This window comes from Pholcus phalangioides, unplaced genomic scaffold, assembly GCF_987345545.1.
Source record: "Pholcus phalangioides strain wild (caught in Gottingen) unplaced genomic scaffold, Ppha-v1.0 ptg000015l_1, whole genome shotgun sequence".
In the NCBI taxonomy this organism is placed as follows: domain Eukaryota; kingdom Metazoa; phylum Arthropoda; class Arachnida; order Araneae; family Pholcidae; genus Pholcus; species Pholcus phalangioides.
Window position 1 is genome coordinate 111962095 of NW_028301608.1, and position 5619 is coordinate 111967713.

The 5619-nt window shown below is 31.2% G+C and overlaps 1 long non-coding RNA gene across 1 annotated transcript; it reads left to right on the forward strand.

Annotated features, from left to right (window-relative positions):
- The first annotated feature begins 4594 nt into the window (after positions 1-4594).
- LOC149077604 (uncharacterized) lies at positions 4595-5069 on the forward strand. The gene is made up of 2 exons (XR_016194173.1): positions 4595-4677; positions 4958-5069. It is a non-coding gene; the product is annotated as an uncharacterized LOC149077604 (long non-coding RNA).
- The last annotated feature ends 550 nt before the right edge of the window (positions 5070-5619 follow it).

Below are 5619 nucleotides of genomic sequence, written 5' to 3' on the forward strand. Positions count from 1 at the left end.
AATCCAGGACGAACTATAAGTCCTGGAGAAGTGGAAGGATCACTTTAGGAGAATTTGCTCGTAGAACCTGATACATTTTTTCAAATAGGAATCGAAAAAAAACTCCACCACTCACCGGTTAACGGCGACCCAAGTGAAATAAATCTGTTGAACAATTTGTTTGGTGTGATGCAAAGCCATCCTTAGGGGTGTACGGTAGGTGTGGTCGCACTAGGCTAGGGTTTTGAGAGGCCCCGCACTTACAGTAATAGTAATTCCTTTCATAAATTTTTTTTTTCTTCATTTTCATGAATTTTTGGAGTTATTTCTTTCACTTATTCTGGATTTTCGTCAATTCCAAAGGTATTTCTTGCATTTATTCCAAAGGTATTTCTTGCATTTATTCCAAAGGTATTTCTTGCATTTATTCCAAAGGTATTTCTTGCATTTATTCCAAAGGTATTTTTTGCATTTATTCCAAAGGTATTTCTTGCATTTATTCCAAAGGTATTTCTTGCATTTATTCCAAAGGTATTTCTTGCATTTATTCCAAAGGTATTTCTTGCATTTATTCCAAATTGTCATGATTTTAATTTTCTAAATTTTCGATTCCACTCTCTCCCAAAAGAAAATCAGGCAGAAGCATTTGCATCCAAATTGAAGAGCTGTTTGGTGATATTTCTGAATGGAGGGACACCATTGCTGATTGATTATATTTCTTTCATTTACTCATCAATTGAAACATTTTCCCCTGATTTTTTTGGGACAAATGTTGTTCAGCAAAAATAAATATGTTCGAATAAAAATAATTGAAGACTTTTATTTATTCCGAGTTATTAGTTCTGAAATAACTTTTTAATTTTTCTCTAAAACGTTTTTGATTGACAATTTGAAATCATTTTAAATGATTCTGCAGTTATATACGTTGGTGATTCCGAAATAATTTTCCTACTCAATACATCTTAAAATCATTTCTTTTAATAATTATGCTAATTATTCTTTTAATGATTGTGAAATAATTTCTAGCAGAAATTTCGGAATTATTTCACTCATTGATCTATAAATTATGGTTTGCACTAATTCTGAAGTTATTTCTTTCAAATGTTCTAAAACTATTTCTTTCAGTAACTCTGAATTCTCATGAATATTCTGGAATTATTTCTTCCATTTTTTCTAGAATTATTTCTTCCATTTATTCTAGAATTATTTCTTCCATTTATTCTAGAATTACTTCTTCCATTTATTCTAGAATTATTACTTCCATTTATTCTAGAATTATTTCTTCCATTAATTCCGAAATTATTATTTTTTTAGTTTGGAAACAATTTATTTTTTAAATTCGAAATTAATTGTTTTCAATGTTTGCAACCTTTTCCTGAAAATGATCGGCGGGCCACGACAAAAAATCTCCGAGGGCCAAATGTAGCCTACGGGACATGCGTTGAAGACCCCTGCCTTACATCATGTGGTGGTTTGACTTTCTGTTGGGGATTAGCTTTGGTCAAATGCCATGCACACCACTAACGATGTTCGTGTGCAAATATTTCAATTGTTTCGATCCATCTTCGCAGGTATCTATAGCAAAAGATCACAGCAGAACTAGCTGCGTTCAAATATCAACGGGGGTTTTTATTTGCATTTTCTCTAAATTTTTTAATTTTTCAATTTTTCACGTTATCAATGATATTTAATAGCGGGTTTTTTTTTTTGCTTCTGATTCTTTACGGTTGTTACGATATTTATTTTGAAATATTTTTCAACAGCGAACAAGAACCGTGACGACGACAATTTACACAACATCTGGACAGAAAATAATCACCAAAACGAAAGGAAAGAGAGACAAACCAGTGGTAAGTATAAGATTCCAGAATAAATATTCGACTCTACAAGGAAACATCCAATAGAATTTTTGTTATTTTACCGATATCAACACCATCAATCAGACATTTTTATTATTTATTGCAGGATGAATCCGATCTTAGTGATGTTATTAAAGAAAACAAAATAACTCAGAAAAATGTCGATGAGATCAAGGATATTGTAAGTTTCCTATGTTCATATTTTCCTGCTGTTATATACAGTATATATGTAGCATCCGAGTGTTACTGTGTGAAAACATATGCTTTGAGAAAAACAAATTTTCGACAAGTAATGAAGTACTTAATGCTAAAAATATGTCAGAACACTTTTTTTCTTATTACTCTGTAAATTCCTTTCCAATCGTAAAAAAATTAGTATAGTAAAATTATAGTAAAAATTTTTCTCTTCTCTTGAAATGTTAAAATTCGCACATATTTGGTTTGAATATTATTAGATTTGTGTGTATAAAAGCTTTTAAATTTAAAAAAAAATCTGATACCACAAAATGACACTACGTAAAAAGTAGTAGATTTCAAAATATCGCAAATCACATTTTTAAAAACTGAAACGGACATCCCGTATTAAGAGGCAGAAATGAATGTACAATAGAGCATCGATTATCCGAATGACGATCAATCGGAACATCGGTTAACCGAAAGCGTTCCAATCGACAAATTCAAATTTGCGTGCAATGTAGAAGTTCCGCTCAAGGTAGATAGCGCCCCACCCCCCGCCCATTAAAAGCTTCAAACATTATTACGGAAAGTCATTGCTGCATATGTTTCTGATCAGGGAAGAATATGGAAAGAAAAACAACAATTCAGCAACTGTGCAAATGAATTGAAGGATGTTGTGTACATGGCAGCAGAAGCTAGGGCTACTGTCAAGGGCACTACACTAGCAAAAGCTTGATATAAACTCTTTCCTCGGATAAATCTGTCGCTGCATCTGAAGAGCCACCAAACAGCCAATTTGTGTCAAAACTTCAGGATTTGAAGAATGCGACCAGGAAAACATTCAAGACTCGCTCGAATGTAATGTCGATGGCCCTAGGGGGCTATTAAGCATTGCCAGTGTCATCGATGACCAAGACCCATGTGACGGCGAGAACTAGCCTAGCGACGACAAAAGTGCTGAAAAAGGACCATCCAATGAAGAAACTTTTCACTGCTTTGAGACGGCCATATGATGTAGTTAGAACAACAAGAATATGAGCTGTCCAATTTCTGTCTTTAAAACGTTTGCGAGATTTAGTGGCAAAAAAAAAACGAGTGTCAGCTCTGACGCAAAAGAAAATTTTGTACTTCTTTTCCTGAACTACTTTAATGGCCATTTTTAACTTATCAAACTAGGCTAGTCAGTTATGATGTGTGATACAAAATGTATACAGTTTTGTGTTTAATATCACTGTTTCTTTGTTTCATATTGCTCCTATGACACTGGCACATTTTTTTCCGCGAATGATCGGTTATCCGAACACTCCCAGTCCCTAATTGTTTTGGATAATCGATTCTCTACTGTAACTTTTACCAACTGCAAAATGTCTTTCCAGAAATGATGAAGGCCAAATGATGAGGAATTCAAATTCTAAAATTAAAAATTCTTCTAAAATTTGAAATTCTAAAGAAACATCAGTGTATGTCAAGTGTTTAACCACGTTTGTTTTGCCTCTTCTATGTTTTACTTCTATGTAAAAAACAAGGAAAAAAACACCACTGAATAAAATAGTAATGGCCATAATATTGTTTGACAAGTTTTAAGTTTGATTGTTTTAAGAAATTTTCAAGAGCTGTATTTTTTTTTTTCAAAAGCTAACAACGACAGTTACTCAATCACACATGAACTTCATAAATATTTCCTAGAAGAATTTCTAAAGAATTGGACCACGCCCAAGAAAAAGAAATAATTTATTTTATAATTTATGTATTATTGATGTTTAATTTTAATTGCTCCATTAATAAATTCCTCCACCGTCGATAGACTCGTGGTCGATCGCTATATTAATTGCACCAATTAATACCGACTCTGCAATCACTTCAAAAAAGGGATACATTTTAAAAACGTTCAATTTATCTGAATTAAAACTTTTGTTTTATGCATTATGTGTAATTATCGATCCAAATTCATTTCTTTCAATAGGTCAAAGTAAGTAATACAATTTTTTACGTGTTTCGATTAACCTTCTACGTAATGCTGTAAATGCAAAATCGAACAAGAGAGTTTCTTAATTGTGGAACTTCAGAAGCATATAATCGCAATCATGATATAACTTATATAATAATATTTTTATTAGTGTAATAATACTTTATCACAACTTGGAGTCAACTCTAGTTTTTCAAGCCCGTAGGGACGGGAAAAATAGTCCGTAAATGAGAAAGATGTTTTAAGGAATAGTATATTTGTGTTTGGGACCAAAAAATTAGTTTGTAGAAATATGCAGTTCGTAAATTGGAGGTTTGTAAAATCGAGTGTTGACTGTATATCCAAATCGGATAATGAGTCAGAATCGAATTTGCCAGTCTTACATCGAAACAAAATCATTCACTGCATCTCAGAAATTGCATTCGCTCTATGTTCGGTCCACATTAAAATGGGCCATTTAAGCATCGAATCTCTTCGAGCATTACAATATCCAATGAATTTTATTGAAGTGGGTTAATATTTGGAATAAAACATATTTCACTAAACGTGTTAATATGAATTTTATTGAATAGTCTACTCATGAGTCTCATATTTATATTCTCTTTCAATATTTTTATTAATAAGGATGAACTCAAGCCATACGACGTGAAAGATGACAAAACGATATCCAAAATTGTTCGAATCATCTTCAGAAAAGTAAGTATTATTTATAATAAACAAAACTACGTGTGTAAGCTACTTAATTAGTTGTTGTATCAAAAAATCAATATCATCGTCATAATACAATTTGAATATTAACGTAAAGCACTCAACATAGACCGTGAAAATTATTTATTCCAAGTTCTTATTGCTTTTCAAGAACAAACATTGCTACTGTGTTATTAGATATATTGCTTACAATAAAACATTCTTACTCTTGAAGTTTTTTTGTTACTGATTGTACGTGTAATAATTCTTTCCTGATTGCTTTTTGTAGGTTAAAAACTCATCCGACAAAAAGAACGTGGTCGATGACAAAGGTAATGTCGAGAAAGATGTCGTGAAAAATGTTATCAAGGAAGTTGTAACAGAAATAGAGAAATTTGTAAGTACAAGAAATATTTTTCATTGCATGAAACTCATCTAAAACATAATGAATAAGAATTTTCACTTCACTTTTCCAAATTAATTCCTGTAAAAAACTTATTTTATAATCAAGTATATTTCATTGCAATGCCATCTCTATATATAACGCCTCTCTCTCTCTCTTTTTATGTATAGCGTTCTGTGTAGATTATATTTTATCTATGTATATTGTATTTATTATTACAAAAAATTGTTTTATGTACTATTATTTTATATTTTGAGTTTTATTTTCTTATCAGGAAAAATGATCTTTATTTCTAGGTAAAAGTAAGTGAAATTATACTCGTTGTTTATATTTTTTCTATTTATTTGTTTAATAATATAAATTCATTTATGCAATAAATTTATTAAATAATACTACATTAATTGTCTAATAATACAGCCGAAAGCCACTTACAAATACACATGAAAGATACCAAACAATATTTTTTTTACTTTTATGATCAACAAAATGAATGTGCGCATCATTTCAAGTTTCTGAACATTAAAGGCATGATTGGCATTTATGTTACC